This window comes from Macaca thibetana, chromosome 4, assembly GCF_024542745.1.
Source record: "Macaca thibetana thibetana isolate TM-01 chromosome 4, ASM2454274v1, whole genome shotgun sequence".
NCBI lineage: Eukaryota > Metazoa > Chordata > Mammalia > Primates > Cercopithecidae > Macaca > Macaca thibetana.
In genome coordinates this window covers 3,807,837-3,835,534 of record NC_065581.1, presented here as the reverse complement: position 1 = coordinate 3,835,534, position 27,698 = coordinate 3,807,837, and the positions used below count along the sequence as shown (strand labels likewise).

Genomic DNA, 27,698 nt, shown 5'->3' with positions numbered 1-27,698 from the left:
GGTGTGTGATCTATGACAAATAAAGTATTGGCTGGGCACGGTGGCTCATGCATGTAATCCCAGCACTTTGGGAGGCTGAGGTGGGCTGATCACGTGAGGTCAGGAGTTCAAGACCAGCCAGGCTGACATGGCGAAACCTCATCCCTACTAAAAGATACAACAATTAGACAGGCATGGTGGTGGGTGCCTGTAATCCCACCTACTCAAAAGGCTGAGGCAGGAAAATTGCTTGAACCCGGGAAGCAGACGTTGCAGTGAGTCGAGATTGTGCCACTGTACTCCAGCCTAAGCGACAGACCGAGACTCTGTCTCAAAAAAAAAAAAAATATATATATATATATATATATATATATATATACACACACACATATACACACACACACACACACAGAGTAAGCCGGACACGGTGGCTCATGCCTGTAATCCCAGCACTTTGGGAGGCCAAAGCAGGTGGATCACCGGAGGTCAGGAGTTCAAGACCAGCATGGCCAACATGGTGAAACCCCGTCTCTACTAAAAATACAAAAAATTAGCCGGGCATGGTGGCAAGCACCTGTAATCCCAGCTACTCGGGAGGCTGAGGTAGGAGAATCACTTGAATCCAGGAGGTGGAGGTTGCAGTTAGCTGAGATCGTGCCATTGTACTCCAGCCTGAGCAATAAGAGCAACACTCCGGCTAAAAAAAAAAAAAAAAAAAGAAAGAAAGAAAAAAGAAAGTATGGTAGACTAGTGAAAAAAATACATTTAAAAAATTAGTGGTGCAAAGTCATTTGAACAACTGCATAAAAAAAAGAAAACCTTGGAACATATACCATCTACAATAATCAATTTCAGAAAGTAACTTTAAAAATAAATGTTTAGGTGGGCCACAGGGGCTCATGCCTGTAATTCCAAAACTTTGGGAGGCAGAAGCAGGCAGATTGCTTGAGTCCAGTAGTTTGAGACCAGCCTGGCCAACATGGCAAAACTCTGTCTCTACTAAAAATACAAAAATTAGCGGTGTGATGGTGCATCTGTGGTGCCAGCCACTCAGAAGGCTGAAGTACAAGAATCGCTTGAACCAAGGAAGTGGAGGTTGCAGTCAGCCAAGATTGCACCACTGCACTCCAGCCTGGAAGACAGAGACTCCATCTCAAAAAAAAAAAAAAAAAAAGAATGTTTCACAAATAGCACTTTCATAAGAGAAGATACATTATTTTTATAATATCGAGTTAGAGAAAGATTTCTTAAACAGATCACAAAAAAACAGCACTTACAAAGAAAGAGATTGGCGAATTGGACTACATTCAAATTAAGAATTCCTGTTTATCGAGCTTGCAGTGAGCTGAGATCCGGCCACTGTACTCCAGCCTGGGTGACAGAGCGAGACTCCGTCTCGGAAAAAAAAAAAAAAAAAAAAAAAGAATTCCTGTTTATCACTTCTGTGCATACAAACTAGAAAATCTAGAATAAGTGGATAAACTCCTGGAGACATACACCCTCTCAAGACGAAACCAGGAAGAAATTGAATCCCTGAACAGACCAATAATGAGCTCTGAAATTAAATCAGTAATAAATAGCCTACTATCTACAAAAAGACCAGTCCAAGATAGATTCACAGCCAAATTCTACCAGATGTATAAGAAGAGGCGATATCATTCCTACTGAAACTATTCCAAAAAATTGAGGAGGAGGGACGCCTCACTAACTTTTTCTATGAGGCTAACATTATTCAGACACCAAAACCTGGCAAAGACACCACAAAAAAATAAAGCTTAAGGCCAGTATTCTTGATGAACATCCATGCAAAAATCCTCAACAAAACACAGGCAAACCAAATCCAACGGGACATCAAGAAGCTTATCATCACGATCAAGTAGGGTTTATCCCTGGGGTAAAAGGTTGGTTTAACATACTCAAATCAATAAATGTGACTTATCACATAAACAGAACTAAAGACAAAAGCCACATGATTATCTCAATATATGCAGAATAGGCTGTTGATAAAATTCAATACCCTTTCATGTTAAAAACTCAATAAACGAGGTATTGAGGGAACATATCTCAAAATAATAAGAGCCATCTATGATAAACCTACAGCCAACATAATACTGAATGGGGAAAAGCTGGAATCATTCCCCTTGACAACTGGCATAAGAGAAGGATGCCTACTCTCACCATTCCTATTCAACATTGTATTGGAAGAACTAGCCAGAGCAACCAGGCAAGAGAAAGAAATAAAGGGCATCCAAATAGGAAGAGAAGTCAAACTGTCCCTGTTTGTAGATGACATGATTTTATATCTAGAAAACCCTATAGTCTCAGCCCAAAAGCTCCTTAAGCTGATAAACAACTTCAACAAAGTCTCAGAATACAAAATCAATGTACTAAAATCACTAGCATTCCTATACACTAACAACAGTCAAGCCAAGAGCCAAATCAGGAATGCAATCCCATTCGCAATTGGCACACACACACAAAATACCTGGGAAGACAGGTAACCAGGGAGGTGAAAGAGCTCTACAAGGAGAACTACAAAATGCTGCTCAAAGAAGTCAGAGATGACACAAATGGAAAAATATTCTGTGCTCAAGGATAGGAAGAATCAATATTATTAAAAGGACCATACTGCCCAAAGCAATTTATAGATTCATTGCTATTCCTATCAAACTACCAATGACATTCTTCACAGAACTAGAAAAAACTTTTAAAATTCATATGGAACTGAAAAAGAGCCCAAGTAGCTAAGGCTATCCAAAGCAAAAAAAAAAAAAAAAAAAACCCAAAAAACAAAAACAAAAAACAAAACAAAACAAAGCTGGATGTATCATGCTATGTGATTTCAACTATACTACAGGGCCACAGCAACCAAAACAGCATGGTATATTGGTACAAATACAGATACACAGACCAATGGAGCAGAATAGAAAGCCCAGAAATAAGGCTGCAGGCTGCACACCTACAACCATCTGATCTTTGACAAAGCAGACAAAAACAGGCAGTGAGGAAAGGATTCTCTATTCCATAAATTGTGCTGGGATAACTTGCTAACCATATGCAAAAGATTGAAACTGGACCCCTTCCTTACACCACATACAAAAATCAACTCAAGATGGATTAAAGACTTAAATGTAACAACCCCAAACTATAAAAGCCCTGGAAGACAACCTAGGTAATACCATTCTATACATGGCGATGGGCAAATATTTCACGACAAAGACACCAAAAGCAATTGCGACAGCAGCAAAAATTGACAAATGGGATCTAATTAAACAAAAAAGCTTCTGCACAGCAAAGGAAAACATCAACAGAGTAAACAGGCAACCTACAGAACGGGAGAAAATTTTTGCAAACTATGCATCTGACAAAGATTTAATAACCAATATCTATAAGCAACTTAAATAAATTAACAAATAAAAATCAAACAAACCCATTAAAAAGTGGACAAAATACATGAATAGATACTTTTCAAAAGTATCTGTTTCATATGTTGGCATATGAAAGAAAGCTTAACATCACTGATCATTAGAGAAATGCAAATCAAAACCACAATGAGATACCATCTCACACCAGTCAAAATTACTATTATTAAAAAGTCAAAAAATAACAAATGCTGGCAGGGTTGAGGAGAAAAAGGAACAATTATATGCCATTGGTAGGTATGTAAATTAGACCAACCATTGTGGAAAACAGTGTAGCAATTCTTCAAAGACTTAAAAACAGAAATACCATCCAACCCAGCAATCCCATTACTGGGTATATACCCAAAGGAATAGAAGTCTTTCTATCGTAAAGACACATGCACACGTATGTTCGTTGCAGCACCATTCACAATAGCAAAGACATGGAATCAACCTAAATGCCCATCAATGGTAGACTGGATAAAGAAAATGTGGTGCATATCCACCATGGAATACTATGTAGCCATAAAAATAGAACTAGATCATGTCTTTTGCAGGAACATGAATGGAGCTGGAGATCATTATCCTTAGCAAACTAATGCAGGACAGAAAATCAAATACTTCATGTTCTCACTTATAAGTGGGAGCTAAACGATGAGAGCATATGCACACAAAGAGGGGAGCAAAAGACACTGGGACCTCAGAGGGTGGAGGGTGGGAGAAGGGAGAAGATCAGGAAAAATAATTAATGGGTACTAAGCTTAATACCTGGGTGACAAAATAATCTGCACAACAACCCCCCATGACACGAATTTACCTAATGTAACAAACCTGCACGTGTACCCCTGAACCTAAAATAAAAGTTAGAAGAAAACAGAATTCCTTTTTATCAGAAGACACCACTAAGAAAGTGAAGAGGTAAGTAACAGAGTGGGAGTAGATACGACACATGTAACTGACAAAGGGCTTACATCCAGAATATGCAAAGAACGCTATGAATCAGCAAGAAAAAAATATCTGATGAAAAAGTGAAAAGATACCAAATTAAAATCAACGAGGCCAGGTGCAGTGGCTCCTGCCTGTAATCCCAACATTTCAGGAGGCCGAGGCGGGAAGATCACTTGAGGTCAGCAGTTCAAGACCAGCCTGGCCAACATGGCAAAACCCTGTCTCTACTGAAAATACAAAAACTAGCTGGGTGTGGTGGCAGGCACCTGTAATCCCAGCTACATGGGGAGGCTGAGGCATGAGAATCGCTGGAACCTGGAAGGTAGAGGTTGCAGTGAGCCAAGATCACGCCACTGCACTCCAGCCTAGGTGACAGAGCAAAACTCTTGTCTCAGAAAAACAAACAAACATAAAAACAAAAAAACAAATGGAATACCACCACACATCCTCCAGGATAACTAAATAAAAACTGAGAATTTTAAGTGTTGGTGAGGATATGGAGCAGTAACTCTTATTTAGTGCTGAAGGTAGTATATTGTGTGCGGTGTCAGCTATTAGATTTTAAAATTAGCATATTCAGGACCTATGTATTTTACTCCTGGGGTAACAGAAATGTATGCATCAGAAAAGACATGTACAATAATTGTTATGGAGCATCTGGGGTTTGGTCTAGGGCCTGCTTCTGACAGCACAGAAAGTCAATCACTGAGAAGAGTATTGCCAGGGAAGGAGGTGTCAACTGAGTGCTGCAGCAAGAAGAAAAATAAGTTAGTCTCAAATCTGTCTCCTTGACCAACTAAAATTGGGGGTTTTATATAGTGAGGAAGGCAGGAAAAGAGGCATTAGGAAGGGGTAAGGAAGCAATCATGATGGACGAGGAGTCTGGCATGTCATTGTCTGGATGCGGTCATCTGAGGAGTTTCAGTTCCTTGTCTGAGGGTCAGTTTCCTGAGGAAGGAACTCAGATGGGACAAATATAAGTTTGAAATTTTAAGATCAGGGAGGATGAATTTCTATGTTTATTCAAAAATCCACACGTATTAGTTCTATGGACCAATGGGGCTGGTTTCAGATGTGCATGTCATCATTATTTGTAATAGGAAAAAAAATCTTGAAAAGAATCCAGATGAGACTTCTGGTTTTCAGCTTGGAACTTGTCACTCCTGTCCTCACAAGAAAAAAGCTGAACAAACTAAAAATCAACTTTTTTTTTTAGGTTTATCAGATAATTGAGGTCACAGGGCAAACCACTACCTTTTTGGAGAAGCAGGTGAATACAGCTAATCATAGCTTACCAGGAGCAGAGGCCACTGGAGCCAGGACCAGGGAAAGAAAAACTAAACGACAATTGCCAAATTGCTGGAAGCTCAGTGTACACGAGCTTGAAATGTCGACATTAAGAAGGTCCCTTATAGGGGGCCCACACTTTCATAAGCCTAACTCCAGGGGAGCCCCCACCAGGTGCTCAGAGAGAACACCAGAGAAAGGCTCTCTCCTGATGTCCACAGGGAAGGGAAAAAGTAACCATTGTACAATACATCCAGGAGATTGTGTCTTAGCAAAATCCCTCCCTCAAGGGAAGCTGTATCGTGGAGGCTAACTGCCTTATGGTTTTCCACAGCCTGGCAGACCCACGGGATGGGAAACAGCCAACTCCAGCCCCTTCTAGCCATCCTGTCTCACCTAAGCAGGGATAGAGAAGGGTACTGGTTGGCTGAGAAGCAGCCCAAGGCACAGGCTCTGCAACATTGAGACCTAATCATAGGTCTACAGAACACTTCCCTGCCCTCCACACCTCAGCACCACATGAATAGGGCTCTTGCAACACGAGAGTACAGCAGACAGAAATGCAAATTTTAGACCTTAGAAGTCTCCGGGAAAACCCAAAGACAACAGAAGAGGATCAGAGGAGATTTTAGCCTCTAACACCTAGAGCGAGAGCAAACTGTAGACAGCTTAACTCCCAGCCAGAGAAGCAGCTTCACACTAAAGGCATACTTGCCTCAGTTCTTTTTACCCAGTCATATCTAGCATTCAACAAAAAATGATGACACACGAACAGGTGAAACAACACAGCTTGAAGAGACGAACAAGCATCAGAGCCAGACTCAGTTATGGCTGAGATTCTGGAATTATCAGACCAGAATTACCAGACCAGAAATTTAAAGTAACTGTGAATAATAGGCTAAGGGCTCTAGTGGAAAAAGTGGATCATATGAAAGAACAGATGGGCAATGTAAGCAGAGAGAAGAAAATGAAACTGCCTTTGCAGAATTATAAGGAGAGAAATGTAACATGACTAACTCCATCTTGCTTCTAGCCTCACGGGCTAAATTGGTTTTTTGCTTCATCTATTATAGAGGCCAAGATAACTATGAGAGGAATTTTGTTTATAGCTCAACTCTGAGGAAAGGAAAACTACCCATCTCCTTGTTTGGAGGCCGAAGCCACATTCATAAGACAAAGTTAGCATTCTTTGTAGGGTGTTGAATTTTGCTAAAGAAGAGGCAGAGTTAAACGGTGACCAGTCATCATTCAGCTTGTTTTTCCGTAAGTTGCATCTGACGCAGAGTCATGGAACCCAGGGTTGCAAGATTTATAAATTTCCCAGCTACTCCTACAGATAACATAGCTGTTGTGAAACTGAAGGGGAACTGGTCTTCAAGACATTTTTCAGATTTAGCACTTTGGTGGACCAAGAGCTGCCACCTATCTGATCCTGAGTCTCCCTCCCTGCTGGATAAAGACAGTTCTAAACAATTCTGCGATTTCCTCAATGTTGCAGTTTCCCAGCCCCCTGCCTGGCAAAGTACCATTTAAAAAACCCCTCGTCTCCAAATTCTTGGAGGGACTGATTTGAGATACCTCTCCCTGTCCTTGTCCGGCTGGCTCTGCAATAATTAAACTCTTACTTCTGCAATACCTGTTGTTCTCACTGATCTTGGCTTTCTGGGGAGTGAGCAAGATGAACCCATTGTGCTGTTACGAAAACTCAAGAAAAGATCAAAAGGAAATGCTACAAGTCAAAAACACTCTAACAGAAATTTTAAAATGCCTTTGATGGGTTCGTCAGTAGCTCGAAAATGGCTGAGGAAAAAAGTAAGCTTGAAGATACCTCAATAGAAACTTCTCAAACTGAAAACAAAGAGAAAAAAGAATGAAAGCCATAGAACAGAATATGCAAAAACTGTGGGAGAGTTTAAAAAGACATGCATAGTGGGAATACCAAAAGGGGAAGAAAGAAGGGAAGAGAAGAAATATTTGAAGTAATAATGGCTGATAATTTTCTAAAATTAATGATAGACACCAAACGAAGGATCCAGGAAACAGAGAACACTGAGCAGGTTATATGCACTTACATATATCATAGTCACAGTACAGGAAAATCAAAGAGAAAACCTTGAAAGAAGCCAGAGGAAATAAAACACCTTATCTGTAAAAGGACAAGGATAAAAACTACATGAGACTTCTCTTCAAAAACCATACAAGCAAGCAAGAAAAAACTCACCAACTTAGAATTCTGTATCCAGTAAAATTATCCCTTAAAAGTGAAGGAGGTCGATATGATGAATATGCTAATTATCTTGATTTGCTCATTACGCATTATATGCATTGAAACATCACTGTGTATCCCATAAATATGTACAATTATTATACGATTATTTTACATCAATTTTTTAAAAGTAAAGGAGAAATAAAGACTTTCTCAGACAAAAATTGAGGAAATTTATCACCAGTAGATCTGCCTGCCAAGAAATACTAAAAGTTATTTAGAGAGAAGGAAGATGCTATAGGTCAAAAAATTGAAACTTCATCAAAAAAGAGACTTAGAAGCCAGGCACAGTGGCTCATACCTGTATCCCAGCACTTTGGGAGGCAGAGGCAGGCGGATCACCTGAGGTCAGGAGTTCGAGACCAGCCTGGCCAACATGATGAAACCCCGTCTCTACTAAAAATATAAAAATTAGCCAGATGTGGTCATGCATGTTTGTAATCCCAGCTACTTAGGAGGATGAGGCAAGAGAATCACTTGAACCCAGGAGGTGGAGGTTGCAGTTAGCTGAGATCGCGCCACTGTACTCCAGCCTGGGTGACAGAGTGAGACTGTCAAAAAAAAAAAAAAAAAAAAAAAGGAGAGAGAGACTTAGAGAAGGAATAAATGAAGGGCTTCCTTATTCCCTCCCCTGAGGACCTGGTGCCATGTTCAGCACTCAGATCTCCATCTATGCTGCATAATATGAATATGAAAAATGCTGAATATTTGGCTTAAAAAGGAAATAAACTTGTTTTCTTGACTCATAGCTGGAAACTCTATGTGTAAAGAACTGCAGTGGACATAGTGAGTTCTCTGACTCATGAAAGGGAGGAATGTAGTGCAAATGACCTGGCAAGCCTGTAAATAAGAAACGGGGCCAGACGTGGTGGCTCACACCTGTAATCCCAGAACTTAGGAAGGCCTAGGTGGGAGGATCACTTGAGTTCAGGAGTTTGAGACCAGCTTAGGAGCATAGTGAGATGCCAGCTCTACTAAAAAATAAAATGAAAATATGGTAAAAGCTATCTTCTCCTCAGCTCTATAGATGTTAACAAGGTACCTTATTGTGTCTTAAGCAAAGGGAACATTTTCATTACAGTGTCATGATGCCAGGAAAGGTCTGGCATCATTTGAGACCAGTCATTCAGAGTTTAAAGAAAAAAGAGTTAAATTATTTTAAGTGTAGACATTATGAGCTGTTTAAAAGCCAAATATTATAGTTTTTCAGACTAGAAATAGAAAGGCACTGAAGCATCCCTCAGGTTAAATTTCTAATAAGGTAAATATTGATTTTTATAGTACTCATTAAAATAAGCCCTTTGGGGTCCCACCTCCTTTCTTTTAAGAGAGTAAAGCCTTCTTGAGATGAAAAAGTGAGAAAATCACTGTGGATTATCCCCAGTCATGATTGGCCCATATCTTACTATGATCTCATAAGGAGCCATTGTTAGAGAATTTCAACATCTCTAGATCATTGGCCAAGGCAGCTTTGCCAGGGTGACATTGGCCAGCACATCCACAGAGTGGCTGTGAAGGCCACTAACACGAGTCAGCAGAGCTTCTCCAGCCTCCAGAGATGGCCCCTCAAAGTCCAGAGTATGAAAGCCTTGAATCACCCCAACATAGGGAAACTATGGGAGGTGCCCAAGAAAACATCACCTGGTCGTGGCGAACGCTAGTGGAGGAGAGGTCTTCTGTACTTACCGGACCACGACCAGATGAAAGAGAGTGTCCCAAGGCAAATTCCACCAGATAGCATCTGCTGTGCAGCACTGCCACCAGAAGCGAACTAAAACCAGAGACCTGCTTTTGGGTGCTGACCTGAATGTCAAGGTTGCTGACGTTGGCTTCAGGGATGAGTGCTGCTCTGGTGCAAGCTAGATACCCTCTGTGGCAGGCCCCCTTATACGGCTTCACAACTCTTCGGGGACCAAAAGTACAACGGCCCTTTGGCGGCCGTGTGCAGCCTGGGAGTCATTCTCTATGTTCTGGTCACTGAGTCCCTGCCTTTTACTGGATAGAACTTCAGGGAGCTACAGAAATGGGTACTGTATTAGTCAGGGTTCCCTGGAGAAACAGAACCACTGGGATGGATGGATGGATGGATAGATAGATAGATAGATAGATAGATAGATAGATAGATAGATAGATAGATAGATAGATAGACAGACAGATAGATAGAGAAAATTTATTATGGGAACTGGTTCATACAATTACAGAGGCCGAGAAGTCCCACTTTCTGCTGTGTGCACTCTGGAGAACCAGGAAAGCCAGCACTGTAATTCAGTTCTCATCCAAAGGCCTGAGAACCAGGGAGCCAATGGTGTAACTTCCAGAGCAAGGCCAAAGGCCTGAGAGCTGGCCAGGGTTCAGGGCAGGGGGGACGGAGTAGGTGTAAGTTCCGAAGTCTGAAGGACTAAGAACTAGGCACATTGATGTTTGAGGGCAGGAGAAGATGGATGTATAAATTAACTTACTGAAGCAATGAATGTTTTGACTCCAGAGGAGATGGTAGGAGCTGGATGTGTCTATATGTTCAACAAGTATTTGTCCAGCAATTGTGTTTATTGGGCAGCTCCTGTACACTTGCATGGTGCTAGAGCTAGATAAGTAAAATGGAATACTTGTCCTCGAGGAGCAAGCACACGTGTATATTCGGAGATTTAGTCCCAAGTATTTATTCAGCACCTTTCCATGCCTAGCATCCATGCAAGTGATGAAGCAGTAGCTCTGTGTTTTCTTTGTTGAATGGTGGAGATAAGTACAGAGGGGCCACTTAATTTAGTGTGAGGAGGGAAGTTAGGTTCCTACAGGGAGTGATAACTGAATGGCTGGATGGTGGAAGTTAGCGGGCCAAGGAAGAGGATAGGCAGATTTTCAGAGACCTGGCACTGAGAAAGTCAGCAAAAGTGCATTTCAGCAGTGAGCACAGGGCTGAGCGGGTGGTAAAAATAGCACTTTTTTTTCTTTCTTTTTGTTTTTGAAGACAGATTTTCGCTCTTATTGTCCAGGCTGCAGTGCAATGGTGTGATTGCAGCTCACTGCAACCTCCGCCTCCTGGGTTCAATGGTGCAATCTCAGCTCACTGCAACCTCTGCCTCCCAAATTCAAGCGATTCTCCTGCCTCAGCCTCCCCAGCAACTGGGATTACAGGCATGCACCACCATACCTAGCAATTTTTTTTTTTTTTTTGTATTTTTAGTGGAGATGGAGTTTTACCATGTTGGTCAGGCTGGTCTCAAACTCCTGACCTCAGGTGATCCAGCCGCCTCGGCCTCCTAAAGTGCTGGGATGAAAAAACAGTACTTATTTACCTGGAAAGGTAGGGCAGAGGAAATAAGTTCCAGGCTGTTGGGGACCAACAGAGGCAGAAAGCACGCTTCACTTACCTTACTGGGTTGCCTGAAACACAGACCCTGATTAAGAAGATTTCAGATGCACAAACATGGTGCTTTCCAGAAGATGTTCTGTAGGACACAAGGTGCTTGCCACTAGATAAATAGGTCCCAGGGTAATCTTTGTTCAGAGATGCAAATGTCCATTGTGAAGCTGAAAAGGGGAAAAGTCCACAGGTTTCTAGAAGGTTTGGGCAGCTTTTCAACTGTGCATCTGGGGAAATTGGATGCACCTTGGGAAATGCCTTACCAGTGCTCCAGGGGCACGGATACTGCCTGGCTCATCTAACAGGTCTGGGTCTCCCTGAAGACCCCGTCTTCTCCTGAGAGATCGACACAAGCTAGAGGCAGCTGGAGGGAAGGACAAAAACACTAAGCTTTGTTGAACCTACTTCATCTCCTTTTGGTAGGTTTCTTGTGTGTTTAGCTCATATCCTAGAATTATTTTGCATCCATATAGAAAATCTATCACATAGTTATTTAACTTTTGAAAGGTTTTGTTGTCTCTAAAATCAAATCTGGTTAAATGTGGGACCTTCCAGCTACCATCCCCTCCTCCCTTCCTCCCACATCCCTCATGCATTGACTGTCCTTAGGAAGTGAAGTAGCTGTTCCTGGAATCCTTAGTCAAAATTAACTTGATGCCTGCTCGTTACTTTCTCACCATGTGTTAAGACACACACACACACAAACTGGAGGATAATCACAATTTGTGGTGTGGAGGAAAACAAATTTTATTTTCAATGAACTCTTGGTGTTCAAACCTTGTGGATTTCAGTACCTCCCATATGTGAGGTTTAAAAATCAGAGAAACAGCCGGGCACAGTGGCTCACGACTGTAATCCCAGCACTTTGGGAGGCCAAGGTGGGTGGATCACTTGAGGTCAGGAGTTTGAAACCAGCCTGGCCATCATGGCAAAACCCCATCTCTACTAAAAATACAAAAATTAACCGAGCGTGGTAGCGTACGCCTGTAATCTCAGCTGCTAGGGAGGCTGAGGCAGGAGAACTGCTTGAACCTAGGAGGCGGAGGCTGCACTCCAGCCTGGACAATAGAGCGAGACTTCCATCTCAAAAAAATAAAAATAAAAACAAATAAATCAGAGAAATCCATGAGTTTTAAAAGTGTCATTTAAGAGGGAGGAAAATAGAGACTTCTGTGCACTTGAGTGAGTGAACATTCACACATCTATTTCTGCCTTGCAATTTTTATGTGTAATGATGTCTTTATTTTGGACAGTTAGTTACATCTGAGAATAAGTACAGTCTGTTAACAACGCAATACTACTTTCTCCTCTCTTTCTCCAGAACCGGCTAATGGCTTCTCACTCTCCTTTTCTTCTCCTTGTAGATACATCACACAGTTCTGCTGACACCCTCCGTGAAAGTCAGAGCTGTGTGGAACTCACTCCGGCGCCCCCACCCTCAGCAGCTGCCTCGCGTCTCCCTGCCCAGGGCTCAGCCGCTGTGACAGACGCCCTGAGCTGCAGTGCGTCTGTCCAGGCTTCTGTCCTCTCAGACAATCCCCAGAGGGGACGGAGATCTCATTTCAGATGGGACTCTGGAGCTTTTTCCAGAGCCAGACTGCTTAGTGGGGACACTGGAGCATTCTGGAAGGGTCCTTGATTGAACATGTTGTGGCAGGTTTTTTTTTTTTTTGCCTGTCCTTCAGGCTGTGATACCACCCTTCAGGCACTTTCTCCTTGAATATGACTGGCACAGGGCCTGGCACATAATCGTGCTCAGTATCTTTCCTCTATGAGGGAGGCACACACACAGAAAAGAACTACAGGGGAATTTTAGGAGAGAGAGACAACTATGTATGGCTGAGGTGAGAATCAGAACTGTTTTGTGGATGAGGCTGATGACAGGCAAAAATTAAAGTGTAGATTCAATCCCTCATTCACCAGACACTATCATCAACTGGCATGTTTTCAGTTTTGCTATGGAAAGAGAAATATTGGTGACTGAAAACAAACACAAGGCTTTACAATCTTGTGAAGCAGATGAATGTTCATCAATTAATTACATAAATAAATATAAATTTACACGAGAAGCAACCTAAATGTCCCATAGGAAAATGGTAAAATAAATGGTGATAGGTTCTTTTTTTTAATATTATGCAACACTGAAATTGTTTCAGGGCTGGGCACAGTAGCTCATGCTTGTAATAACAGCACTTTGGGAGGCTAAGGTGGGAGGATTACTTGAGCCCAGGAATTTGAGACAAGCCTGGGCAACATAATCATGTCTCTACAAATAATACAAAAATTAGCCAGGTGTGGTGGCACCTGCCGTTAGTCTCAGCTACTCAAGGCTGGGGCAGGAGGATCACTTGGGCCTGGGAGATGGAGGCTGCAGTGAGCCATGATAATGCCACTGCAGTCCTGCCTGGGTGACAGAGTGAGGAGTGAGACCCTGTCTCAAAAAAAAAAAAAAAAAAAAAAGAAAAGAAAAGAAAAAGGAAGAAACAAAATTGTTTCAAAGATTCATAAGATGAGTACAATAACACTGGGTGTTTAAAAAGTGGGATATAGGCCGGGCACGGTGGCTCACGCCTGTAATCCCAGCACTTTGGGAGGCCGAGGCAGGCAGATCACTAGGTCAGGAGTTAGAGACCAGCCTGTCTAACATAGTGAAACCCCATCTCTACTAAAATACAAAAATTAGCTGGGTGTGGTGGCGCACGCCTATAGTCCCAGCTACTCGGGAGGCTGAGGTGGGAGAATCGCTTGAACCCGCGGGCGGAGGTTGCAGTGAGCTGAGACCACATCATTGCATTCCAGCCTGGGTGACAGAGTTAGACTTCGTCTCAAAAGAAAAAAAAAAGTGAGATATAAAAATACAAAAGAAATCCCTATTTTATAAAAACAAATGCGTGTTTGTCTATGACAGGAAGGTTGGTTACAGACCACAGTGAACAGTGGTTTTCCCTGGTGATGGATTAGGAAGCATAGAGCATCTTCTCATTAATGATGAATGTTTTGGCAGGAGGTAAATGGATTTGTTTTTCCATTGTTTAAATTTACACTTAGATGCTTTGCTTGCTTTAAACGAGAATTAAAGCTTTAGCACATATCCCTTCTCTCTCTTTGAGTTGTTTCTTTTGGTTTTGGTGGCGCAGGAGTAAGGTGAAGGTCACCCGGCACTTGTTGCGTGGGTTATGTGCCAGGGAAGAGGCCCTGGCAGAGCGGGGTTTTGAGAGATGTGACCTCTGGGCTCTCATTCCCTTTCAGCATCTGTAGCGTTCATCTCCTCTGTCTGCTATTTGTCTCATTTTGGGTTTTGTCTGCTGTTTCTGAAAGCAAAAACTTGTGTGCAAGGAGAAAGTTCTAAGAAATGCTTCCAGGGATGATGATGAGAGTTTGATTTTCGAGTGAGTGTTTCTGAGCATCTGATTAAACTCGTCAGTATAAAAATGTACATTGTTCTGGATTAGTTCCATCATTTCATAGGGACAGCTCCCCTCTTCTACAGTTCCCACCAAAAGGGACTATTTTGTTTGAAAGCTTTTTCCTTGGGAGCCACTGGTGTATTATGTTTATCAGCTTTTAAAAAATTCTGTTTCTGTTTTTTTTCTTTAAAGTAGCTACGCTTTTTTGAGCTGAAAATCAAAAGTACCTATGGTATACCCATGAAGGTAGAATAAGGCATATAATTTGTTATACAATGTGAAAATTCTAGAAGGTTTTTTTTCTCTAATCTGTGAAATTTTTTCTTTCAAGGTAGTTTCTCTGTGTTCTCTAAATTTTTATTTTGAAGACCTACTGGGTCATTTAAAGTGAGACAGACCAGTTGGACCAAGCATGATGGCACATAAACTTGTCTTTTATGATGTCTTGGACTTACCCTCCTTTGCAAAATAGAGATACTGAGGGTTGGCCCTATAAAGATGGGGGCTATTTTTGCAATCAAGAGATGATGAAAAAAACTCCTACTACTTTCCTTATACCCCAAATTACACAATTAGTGACTTATGCTTTTAAGTCTTGAAGACTTTTCATCATGAGTTTCTGTTAAAATTCTGTTAAGTTTCTGCTTTTCTGAAAGCAGCTTCCATCCAGAACCTTACCAGGGTTCCTGCCACCACCTGAAAGGACAGAGTGGAATGACCTGGTGGGAAAATTCATCCCTGCTGGGCCTGAGGGATAGGCTGGAAGGAAACTGGCTTCACCAAGGACTTTTCACAGCCGCTCCTGGTTCTGCAGTGAGAGATTCTAGTATACAGATTGTACAGTTACTCAGAAGAACAAGGGTATTGCATATACATTTCACCTGCTTGAAACTGGTTGGTAGTTTGCTTTATTCTCTTTGCTGATTAATTTATAGCCTATTCCATCTTTCTCCTCCCTTTCCTGGCAGTTGCTGCTCTTTTTAGGGATTGTGGTGGGGAAGACACTATGATTTTCTACCAAAGCGTTTGTTACAATTCAATTCCATCCTACTATTCTGGGAAAATGTGTATCCTCCCACCTCTCAACCATCCTCCTTTCCCTTTCTCAGTTTTTGTTCTGCTTCTGCAAGTTTTCTTAACATGTGGGCGATGGAAGCGTTGAGCAATTTTGGTGAAATAAAATTCCATTTACCAACATGTGAAGAGTACGCATTCAGGGACTTCCAACATAAGTATACAATAAACTGTGGCCAGCGTTTGAGGAAACCCAGCTGTTTACTACCACAACTTGATGAAATGAACAATGGACTCGAGCCTTTCCGGGCTCGGCTGGCAGCCCCCGAGTCTCAGTCCCCTTCTAGGAAGAAGTGCACCAGTGTCACCGTGTGCAGGGAGAGTCATATGGCTCTCCACCAAGAACAGCTCCCATCCCTCCTCTGTCTCACCCCTGCCTCCTGAGAGCGTCACGTTGAGAGACATGCCTTCCCTGCTGCACGAAGGAGTTTGTTAGCAAGCTCTGGGAAACATCTGGTTCCTTGAACTTCCTATGTACCTCATGGGGGGAGATTTTGAGAAATTTCACCATTTATCAAAAATGGTTTTCAATGTTAAAAATGGTTCTTTTTAGTTTTATTCAGTCTTTCTACCTTTTTCTCAATGTATTTCCCATTTTTACTGTACATATTCATATACATAATTTTTTTTTTAAAAAAAGGGTTTTATACCTGGTGCGGTGGCTCATGCCTGTAATCCCAGCACTTTGGGAGGCCAAGGCAGGCAGATAATGAGGTCAGGAGATCAAGAACATCCTGGCCAACATGGTGAAACCCTGTCTCTACTAAAATACAAAAAATTAGATGGGCGTAGTGGTGCATGACTGTAGTCCCAGCTGCTCTGGAGGCTGAGGCAGGGGAATGGCTTGAACCTGGAAGGAGGAGGTTACAGTGAGCCAAGATTGCACCACTGCACTCCAGCCTGGTGACAGAGTGAGACTCCGTCTCAAAAAATAATAATAATAATAATAATTTTAAAAGGGGTTTACAATATATAGTTTTTATCACCTAGTTACAGCTAAATATTGTGCACATTTTCTCTCTTCTACAACAGTTAAAATAATTACATTCTTTGGAAGAAACATAAGTTTTTAAGTAGTCTCATTGGGAAAATTGAGGTAAAATTTTTTCCAAGAAGACTTCATTTTATTTTACAATGCCTTGAGCAAAAAGGGAAGTCCTGTCTTAGGTAACTTTCTACAGATGATAGAAACTTGCCCATCAATTAACCTTGTAACTTGCTTCTCTACACCCACATAATCATGAATCAGGTGATCCACTTTGTCTTTTCCAATCTATTTCTCCCGCGTGCTTCCTCTTTCCTATCCAGTCTCGTCATGCAGATGAACTTGCCTTACCTCAGCACTTCTGGCTCCTTCCTTTAAAAAGAGATGATATTAGTTGACTTTGATCAACTCTACTCAAACTTTATCCTCAGTTCCACATTAGGATTAGCCTTTAATAATCTGAAGATATAATTCAATTGCTTAAAAGAATTGTTAGAAGACCTTGGTAGAATTACATATATCAAGAAACACTAGACTCAGACATGATGTAGATATGACTGACTTTCTTTCTTTTTCCTTTTTTTTTTTTTTTTGAGATGGTCTCACTCTGTCACCCAGGCTGGAGTGCAGTGGTACGATCTCAGCTCACTGCAACCTCTGCCTCCCAGGTTCAAGCGATTCTCCTGGCTCAGTCTCCCAAGTAGTTGGGACTACAGGCACCCGCCACCACACCCGGCTAATTTTGTATTTTTAGTAGAGATGGGCTTTCACTGTGTTAGCCAGGCTGGTCCTGAAGTCCTGACCTCAGGTGATCCACCTGCCTCGGTCTCCCAAAATGCTGGGATTATAGGTGTGAGTGACCGCACCTGGCCTCTTTTTTTTTTTTTTTTTAAGTAATTTCTCAGGGGAGGGCAGGGCAGAGGTAAGAAGTAGTTGGTACTGTAAGGAAGTGTTAGAGACTTTTATGGAAAGGTGTTCATTATTTTAAGGCAACTAACAAACGATATCTTTCAGTCAGAATATTGGAGCAGCAGCCTTTACTGGTCATGAAATTTGCATGATATCTAAACTTGTATTTGCAGAAAAAGGTAAATGTTGATTAATAGCAACTTTGTATAGAAAGGTAGATGCCAGCATAAAAGTGGTGCATGCAGACAGTGGTAGTTCTGGAGTCCTGGTCCTTGAGCTGCTTGTCCATCACAAGGCCATCACACCCAGGTAGAAATGCCTGGGGCAAGCAGTGGAGCTGTCCATGTCAGCATTTACACAGGGAACACTTCTTGGACGGCCGGGTGTCATGGGGCTCAAACCTACAGCTGTCATTGTGCATGTAATACTCACAGGTCTGTCCATAGAAGGAGGGGGCTCAGGCACAAAAGAACCCCAGCATGCAGGTTCCCCATTCAGACAGTGGGTTCTGTTTAGCTCCTTACTGTCTTGTATCCCCATGGAAGGGATATACTGGGAAGACTGGGCGAACTGCAGGCTCCTCTTGAGGCTGAATACTGTCATCTCTGAGGCCAGGCCTCATGAGGTGAACGTGCAAGTTCATGGTGGCCCAACCCAGCAACAAATCCCACTTCAAATGCCTTGAAATGGCCATGATCAAAATTACACTCTGACATTGTCCCCTGAACATTTGGGCAGGCCAGAGTATAGGAGAGGCAGAATTATTCATTGTTTTTAGTTAGGAGGGAATGGCTGATGGTTGCTTGGCTACTCCACAGACGCACGACAGAGCAGCTCCTTCTGGATCCCTCATCCCCTTGCAAGCTGGGAGCTCTGGTCGGTGCTTCTCAAATCGGTTTTATTTTTCTGAGTCAAAGGGGCTGCTGACATCCTGGGAGCCAGAGCACCTGAAGCAAATCTATTCCCAGCTTGAAAAGTGCAGATAAGGAAATTGCCAGAGTGACCATCACTGATTTTGCTCCCTGGGGCTAAGTGCACCCAGCGGGCATGCTGAGTACTGCCCCCTCCTGCCATCCAGTGGCAGCAGGGACTGGCATGGTTCCCAGAGCTTAGCTGCCTCCTCTGCCCGTCTGTGCAGGTCCGGTTTCAGCTGTGTGCAGCCTCCAAGCTTCAAGCACAAAGGATCACTCAGTGGCTGAAGAGCAGGAGCCCCAAGCACCTCTGCTAGTTTATTGGAGTGCTCGGTAATCTGCCTTCAGCTCGAGCAACGGGCTCCTCAACAAGTATCAGGTAGAACTATTTTGCATTCATTTGCAGCTAACCATTAAAAAAATTGCCCACTTGTTTAGGAAACAGCCACAATCTATGCTTTGTGATAAAAATTTTCAAATGGTTATTTTTCTCAATGATTAAGCACCACAATCAAGTAGGAAAAATAAATATTCAAAATTTTTCAATATATGCAATATATGTGATTAACATTTTAGTATGAAAAATGTTAAGAATAAGCAGTTTTTAAAAATAAAAAATGTAATAACATGAAAATATTTTAAACATTACTGTAAATGAAAAAAAAAGCATATATTTTTAAGCATCAGATTGGCAGAGATGGGAAAACCCACATCATGCTCTATGCCCATGAGAGACTGGGAAAAGCACCTCCTCATATATTACTGGTGGGAGCATTCATAGACAACACTTTCATAAAACTGTTTGGCAATGTGTGATGACAGTTTAGAATATGCACACTCTTTTTCTGACATGGGAAGTTCTTCTTAACTCATCCTAAGATAAACGGACAAACCCCAAAGGAGACTGGCCCAGGATGGCTGAGTGCAGTGTTATTCATTTCCCATGCCATCAGTGGAGCCTGCTCTGCCTCCTGCTCTCTCTGATGTGCAACTCACTGGATGCAGAGCTTATGCGCAGCCCCAGGGCAAACCCAGGGTACCCGGCTAGTGACTGAAAGAACATTTCTTCTGTTCCGGGTAGAACAGTCACAGATTCTAGTGCAGGGGCCCTGACACTTGGTGAGCAGCATCCACTTTGTCTTTCCCTGAAGCAAATCATTAACGTCCAGCACATGGTGGTTGTGTCAGCTCTGCGGACAGAGCCTGGCCCATGTGGCTGCTGTCCCCAGGGCTCAGCATCCCTGCTCTGAGATCCACCAGCAGGTATTTAGCCAGGGCAGGTCTGGTCTCCCGCCCTGACTGGCACCAGCCAGGATTGGATTAGAGACTAAGTGGCCTGGGGCTCAGAGTTAGAGAAACAGCCGGCTCCTTTCCTCCCTCCTGTGTCACCTCCTTTCCTCCCTCCTGTGTCACCTCCTTTCCTCCCTCCTGTGTCACCTCCTTTCCTCCCTCCTGTGTCACCTCCTTTCCTCCCTCCTGTGTCACCTTGGTCAAAGCTTCGAGTTCCAGGAGCAGCAGACTTCTCCCTCCACCCTCTTCAGGAACACCAGTGAGCCTGGTGGCCATCCAGGCAACCTGATGCCCTCAGAGCAGCAGGGTTTGCTCCATCGTCATGAATGGCATCTCCATGTGACGGTGTCATCAGATGGTCAGAGTGGGGTGTGGGGAGCATGAGGCAGTTGTGTTGTGGATTTTTTTTCCTAGAGGAATTAGAAACCTATTTACATACAGTTAGCATTAATTTACATACGATCCTCTCATAGCTAACTCCAAATACTTCTCTATGAATTCAACTAATTAGTGCAGCTAATCACTATTGTAGCCCAACCCAGCATTAAAGGCATTAAATACATAAAATACTGAATAGATCTGTAAAGTCATCATCATGATAATGGTAAATCAGCGTAGGCCGCTCACAAATGCAGCTGGCAATAGCTGCTTCCAGCCCTGATTCCTTATGCTGGAGTGATAGCTCAGTCGACAAATTCCAGGGAGATTGTACCTTTATAACAGTTGGCGGAGTTAACCCCTACTCCCCACCTGCCCCAAAAAACACAAAGAAGGAAAAGAACCTAATGTTAATTTACGGTCTTTCATTCAATAGGCACTGTGCTAAGGTGGGCAGTTATTATTCCACATGTATTCTGTCATTCAGTAAGAAATTTACGTAGTTGTTGGTTGATGAAGAGAAGAACACATAAAAAATGCCACGTTGTAGGTTTGTAGGTTATCTGAGATTGCCCTTAGGGTTTGCAGTGTTTGGCCTGCATGACTGCCTGCCGCAGCCGAGTCTACCTTTCCCTCCTTTCTTACCCTGTATCCTGAAGTGACTAGACCTGCCTCACTTGAGAGTGGAAACTATGGGGAGGGGAGCAGCTCAACCTGCTCTGCCACTGGCCCTGTGTTGAATCCCACCTGATGGGTTCCACTGGGCATTGATATTATCCTGCACATTATTGAAATGACATGCTCACCACTGATGTGTATAGCTGACTTTCAGTAGCATTTGGGGAAATGTTACCTCTTCAGAGGTTGGGCAGGGGACAGGAGGGATTTGTTCTCAGACAGTACAAGAGTCCTCGAAATTCAAGCCACTCTGTGCAGTCACCTTAAAATACTGATCTTTTTTTTACTTTTTATTTTTATTTTTATTTTTGAGACAGAGTCTCACTCTGTCACCTAGGCTGGAGTGCAGTGGCGCAATCTTGGCTCACTGCAACCTCTGCCTCCCAGTTTGCAGTGACTCTTGTGACTCAGCCTCCCGAGTAGCTGGGATTACAGGCACACGCCACCACGCCTGTCTAATTTTGGCATTTTTGTAGTAAGAACAACTTGTTCTCCAGGTGACTACCTTTCCACTGTGGCCTTAGGGCCTAGAACCTTCTCCTGTGAACCTGACTACCATTAACGGAGAAGTTTACTTCTTGCAGATGATCTCAGTTCTGTGCTAATGAGCTCTTCTTTCTCCACTGCTGTCCCCCGACATGGCCGCATAAACCCTCGCCAGCCAACCTTTGCTGTGGAGGGCAACCATGGTGAAATCCAGCGCCATTGGCCTTGAACAGAGATGGTGTCCCGGCTGAGAAGTTAGAGGGCGGTCTAGTCTTCACGGCTTTCCAAAATGGTCCCGTCCTGTGTGGCAGGGTGTTTCTAGGGTAATAGAGTTTCAGTTATACTGTAGCCTGATTGATATCCAAACACTCCGTGGAACTTTGTTTCTAGAAAAAAAAAAATGTGTGGCTACCAATAAATTCATAAACAAATTGATAGGTAATGATTTTGTAATTTGGGGTAGACTGCCTGGTCCAATGTTTCAAAGCTATTGTAGCATACTTATTTTTAAAATAAATCACTGCCCTACCTTAGGTCACTTTCTCCCAACACCAGAATGATAGTTCAAAATGATAAACGTGAGTAAACTGTAGAATGAAATTTCCGGTGTCTCTGAATGGACTGTGCGCATTGCCCTGCCATTGCCCGTTGTCTTCTCCATCCACTAAGATCTCACTTTCCTCCTTCTTTGACTTCCCCTTCTTTGAATGTCTCTGGGACCTGCTTGATTAGGCACTGCCTTGTGTGTTCCTTTTTCTTTTTTTTTTTTTTGAGTTTTGTATTGTGAAGTAGATTTTAAGTCCCATAAGTGAGATGTATTTTATGCTGCTTCTGTATTGGTAGCACCATTTGGCTCACTGTTAGGTGTCCCAATATGAAGCTATGTCTCTTATGTTGAGTTTAGGTGATATCATATGGCTATAAAGGGGTCAGTTCTCCAAGAGGACAAAATAATTCTTAATGTATATTCACCGAGCAGCAAAGCATCAAAATATAAAGCAAAAACAGATAGAATACAATGAAAAATATATGAATTCCATGTTATAGCTGGAGCCTTCAACACCAGTATATCAGTAATTGACAAATCTAACAGGCAGAATATCAGTGAGGTCATAGTTGTACTGAGCAGAACCATCAATCAACTGGTTGTAATTGACATTGTAGACAATTTATCTAACAACAGCAGGGTAAGCATTCTTCTCAAATTCATGCAGCTCATTCAACAGGATACATCACACTCTGGGCCATAAAACATACCTTAACAAATTTATAAGACTAGAAATCATACAAAATTTGCTGTAAGACCACAATGAAATTAACATTAAAAAAAAAAAAAAGATAGTCTGAAAATCCCAAAATAGTTGGAGATTAAACAATACACTTCTGAATAACACATGGGTAAAGGAATAGGTCCCAAGAGAAGTTTAAAAGTATTTTGAATTAAATAAAAACACAAATACAACTTTCAAAATTTGTGGAATGCAGTAAAAATAGTGATTGGGGGAAATTCGTAGCAGTGAATGAAGGAAGATATGAGAAAAAAGATATATCTAAATCAATAATCCAGTTTCCGATTTACCTTAGGAAACTAGAAAAAGAGAAATCCAAAATAAGCAAATGAAAAGAAAAATAATAAAATGAAAATTAGAAGAGAAATCCAAATAAGCAGACAAAAAGAAATAATAAAAATTAGAACAGAAATCAATGAAATGGAAAGCAGAAAATCAACCCCAAAGTTGATTCTTTGAAAAGATCAATAAACTTGATAAACCTTTAGCCAGACTAAGGAAGAAAGACAGTAGAAACAATACTAACATCAGAAAATAAAGATGGGCCATTGTGATGCCATGAACATTAAAGGGATAATGAAAGATTATTATGAACAACTCTACATCCACACATTTGATAGCCTAGATAAAATGGATCAATTCCTTGTAAGACACAAATCTAAACTCTCAGAAGAGACATAGGTAATCTAAATAGAACTAAATCTGCTAAATTTGAATCAATAAGCTTCCAGCTGGGCATGGTGGCTCACACCTGTAATTATAGCACTTTGGGAGGCCAAGGCAGGAGGATCCCTTGAGTCCAGGAGTTCAAGACCAACCTGGGCAACATAGTGAGACCCTGTCTCCATACTAACTAAAAAAATTAGCTGGACGTGGTGACATGTGCCTGCAGTCCCAGCTACTCGCAAGGCTGAGGTAGGAGGATCGCTTGAGCCTGGGAAGTTGAAACTGTAGGGACCCATGATAGTGCCACTGCACTCAGCCTGGGTGAGAGTGAAACCCTGTCTCAAAAAAACAAACAAAACAAAACAAAAAAACTTCCAAAACAGAAAGCAGCAGGCCCAAATAGATTCACTGGTGAATTCTACCAACATGTAAGGAAGAAATTATACCAATTCTCTACAATCTTTTCTAGAATATAAAAGAAAAAAGAACAATTCCTAAGTCATCCTACGAAGCCAGTATTACCCTAATATAAAAACCAAAAACATTACAAGAAAGGAAAACTATAGACCAATATCACTGATGAACATAGACAGAATAATCCTCAACAAAATATTAGTGAATCAAATCCAGCAATGTATTAAAAAGATCATACAGCATGACCCAGTGGAATTTATTTCAGGCATGCAAGCCTGGTTCACCATTTGAAGGTCAATTAATGCAATCTGTCATGTTAACATGCTAAAGAATAAAAAAACTGTATGATCATATCAATAGATGCAGAAAAAGTATTTGATAAAATTCAACACTCATTCATGACTAAAAACAAACAAACTCCACAAACCAGGAACAAAGTGTAATTTCCTTAATTTGATAAGAAATATTTACCAAAACCCTACAGCTAACCTCATACTAAGGGTGAGAAAGTAGATGCTTTCCTGGTAACATCAGGAATAAGGCAAGGACATCCCTTCTCACACCATTTAGACTCAACATTGTTGCGATGTCCTAGCTTACACAATAAAACAAGAAAAGGTAAGAAGAGGCACCACTGTCCCTGGGTGTCTATGGAGGATTGATTCCAGGAACCTGACTTTCATACCCAAATCGAACTTAAGTTCCTTATATAAAATGGTGTCATATTTGCATGTAACCTAAGTACATCCTCCCACAAACTTTAAATTACCTCTAGATTATACTACCTAAAAATGCTATGAAAATAGTTGTTATGCTGTATTGTTTTTTAAGTTGTAGTTTTAAAATTGTCGTTTCCCAAATATTTTGCTCCATGGTTGGTTGAATTCGAGGATGCAGAACCCACATATATGAAGAGCCAATTGTAAATAGATTGGAAAGGAAGAAACAAAACCATCTTTTTTTTGTACATTGCATGACTGTCTACGTAGAAAATGCAAAAGGATCAAGAGAAGTCCTAAAACTGCTGAGCAATTATAGTAAGCCTGCAGGATACAAGATTAATATCAAAATATCAATGGCCTTCCTGCATACCAATAATGAACAACTGAAATTTGAAATTTAAAACAAATTGTCATTTAAATTAGCACCAAAAAGAAAGAAAGATTTAGGTACAAATCTAACAAACCAACTACAAGATCTATATGAAGAAAACTACAAAAGTCTGTTGAAAGACATCAAAAGAGATCTAAATAAGTGGAGAAATAATCCATGTTTGTGAATAGAAAAACTCAACATTGGCAAGATTTCAGTTTTTCCAGACCCGATCTACAGATTCTACACAATCCCAGTCAAATCCCAGCAAGTTATATTGTAGATATCAACAAACTGATTCTAGGGTTTATATGGAAAGGCAAATGACCCAGAATAGTCAACAAAATTATTGAAAGAGAATAATAAAGTCAGAGAAATAATACTATACAACTTCAAGATTTACTATAAAGTTACAATAATCAAGACAGTATAATATTGATGAAAGATTAGTGAAATAGATCTATGACATACAATCGAGATCCTAGAAATAGATCCACATAATAGAGTCAACTTGTCTTTGACAAAGGAGCAAAGGCAATTCAGTGGAGCAAAGATATTCTTTTCAACTAATGATACTGGATCAACTGGACATCCACATACAAAAAAGACCTTAGACACAGACCCTATACCCTTTCTAAAACTTAACTCAAGATGGATCACAGACCTAAATGTAAAATATCAAACTATCAAACTCTAAAAGATAACATAGGAGGCCAGTCACGGTGGCTCACACCTGTAATTCCAATGCTTTGAGAGACTGAGGCTGGAGGATCGCTTGAGGACCGAAGTTTGAGACCAGCCTGGGCAACATAGTGAGGCTTTGTCTCTAGAAAAAATAAAATTAGCCCAGTGTGATGGTATGCATCTGTGACCCAGCTCCTTGGGAGGCTGAGGCAGGAGGATTGCTTGAGCCTGGGAGGTCAAGGCTGCAGTGAACCGAGACTGCACCACTGCACTCCAGCCTGAGTAACAGAGTGACACCCTGTCTCGACAAAGAATTTTTTTTGTATAGCTGTACAATGTGTTTGTGTTTTAACAATCAAAAGTTAAAAAACGTAAAAAAGTTTATAAAGTAAAAAAGTTACAGTGAGCTAAGGTTTATTTTTGAAGAAAAAAATATTTATAAATGTAAATTTATAAAAACATGAATTTATAAAAAATATTTATACATTTAGTCCAGGAACGATGACTCATGCCTGTAATGCTAGCAGTTTGGGAGGCTAAGGCCGGTGGATCAGCTGAGGTCAGGAGTTCGAGACCAGCCTGGCCAACATGGTGAAACCCCGTCTCTACTAAAAATACAAAAATTAGCTAGTTGTGGTGGCAGGAGCCTGTAATCCCAGCTACCTCGGAGGCTGAGGCAGGAGAATCACTGGAACCTGGGAGGCAGAGGCTGCTGTGAGCCGAGATCGAGCTATTGCACTCCAACCTGGGTGAGAGAGCAAGATTGTGTCTCAAAAAAAGAAAAAAAAAAAAAGGAAAGAAATAAAACAATGTACAGAGTGAATGAGCTATTTGGGCTGGAACTGGAATGATATGCCACTAGACGGCTCCGGGGCCTGTCCATTGGGGCCACCAGAGGGCAGTGACAGCCTGGGAAGGTGCCGCATGTGCTTCCTGCTGTTCTTGCACTCTCAATTCAGAGCTCAAAACTTGAGTCCTGGCCTGAGCTGAGTGACTTGCCTAAGTTTCAGGACAGTGATCCCGGGGGCACTCGTTTTTGGCACTGACTGAGTTCACGAAAGATGCGTCTGAAGGGAGCGAGGTGTGACTTCCCTGTGTGCCTGGCACAGGACTGACCAGGCAACCAGGCAGCACTGACAAGAGGTGGGGACACTGAGCTGCTATTTTCCTGGACCTTCCATCCCGCTCTGTGGACTTGAGGGAGGATGGGCTTCCGAGCTCCTCACAAGTGAGCCACACATGGAGACAGTGTAGGGGCATCCACCGTGGGGGCCATAGCACCCCACAAAAGATGTTGTCTGGCCCTAGTCTCCTGTATTGTCGCTTGCCTTGATGCTGCCCCGATTCATCCCTCAACGGGGGGTACAAGAGCTCACACTCTGGGAGACCCGTAGCGCAATGTTTAGTTTTTAAAAGGGAGCTTCAGCTCCCAGGCTGAGGCAGGTGGATTGCTCGAGGCTAGGAGTTGGAGTCCAACCTGGGTAACACAATGAGATCCCATCTCAAAAAACAAACAAACAAAAAGAGAACACTTTATTCCTGCCCTTCCTAAGCTCTAACAAGTTACTGTGTGTGTGTGTGCATGGGTACACATGCATGTGTGTATACATATGTGGAAATCCAAGATTTATATGTTACAATAATTTGGCAGGGTGCAGTGGCTCATGCCTATAATCCCAGCACTTTTGGAAGCCAAGGCAGATGGATCTCTTGAGCTCAGGAGCTCTAGACCAGCCTGTGCAACATGGTGAAACCCCATCTCTACCGAAAATACAAAAATTAACCAGGCATGATGGCGCACGCCTGTGGTTCCAGCTATTCAGGAGGCTGAGGCACAGAATCACTTGAATCTGGGAGGCAGAGGTTGCAGTGAGCTAAGATGGCACCACTGTACTCTAGCCTGGGTGACAGAACGAGACTGCATCTCAAATAATAATAATAATAATGTGTTATTCCTATCACATGGAATCTTCATATTAGAGATGAAACAACTAGGCCGGGTGTGGTGGCTCACACCTGTAATCCCAGCACTTTGGGAGGCCAAGGACGGTGGATCAACTGAGGTCAGGAGTTCAAGACCAGTCTAGCCAACATGGTGAAACCCCATCTCTACTAAAAATACAAAAATTAGTCAGGCGTGGTAACACACGCCCGTAGTCCCAGCTACTCGGGGGGCTCAGGCAGGAAAAA

The 27,698-nt window shown here is 42.0% G+C and overlaps 1 protein-coding gene and 1 long non-coding RNA gene across 2 annotated transcripts in view; one reads left to right on the top strand and one right to left on the bottom strand.

Annotated features, from left to right (window-relative positions):
* Positions 1-27,698, bottom strand: part of PRPF4B (pre-mRNA processing factor 4B) — a 908,191-nt gene that overhangs the window by 112,918 nt on the left and 767,575 nt on the right. The window lies entirely within an intron of this gene.
* Positions 411-13,528, top strand: LOC126952553 (uncharacterized). Its single transcript, XR_007724941.1, has 3 exons — positions 411-9,459; positions 11,551-11,664; positions 12,610-13,528. It is a non-coding gene; the product is annotated as an uncharacterized LOC126952553 (long non-coding RNA).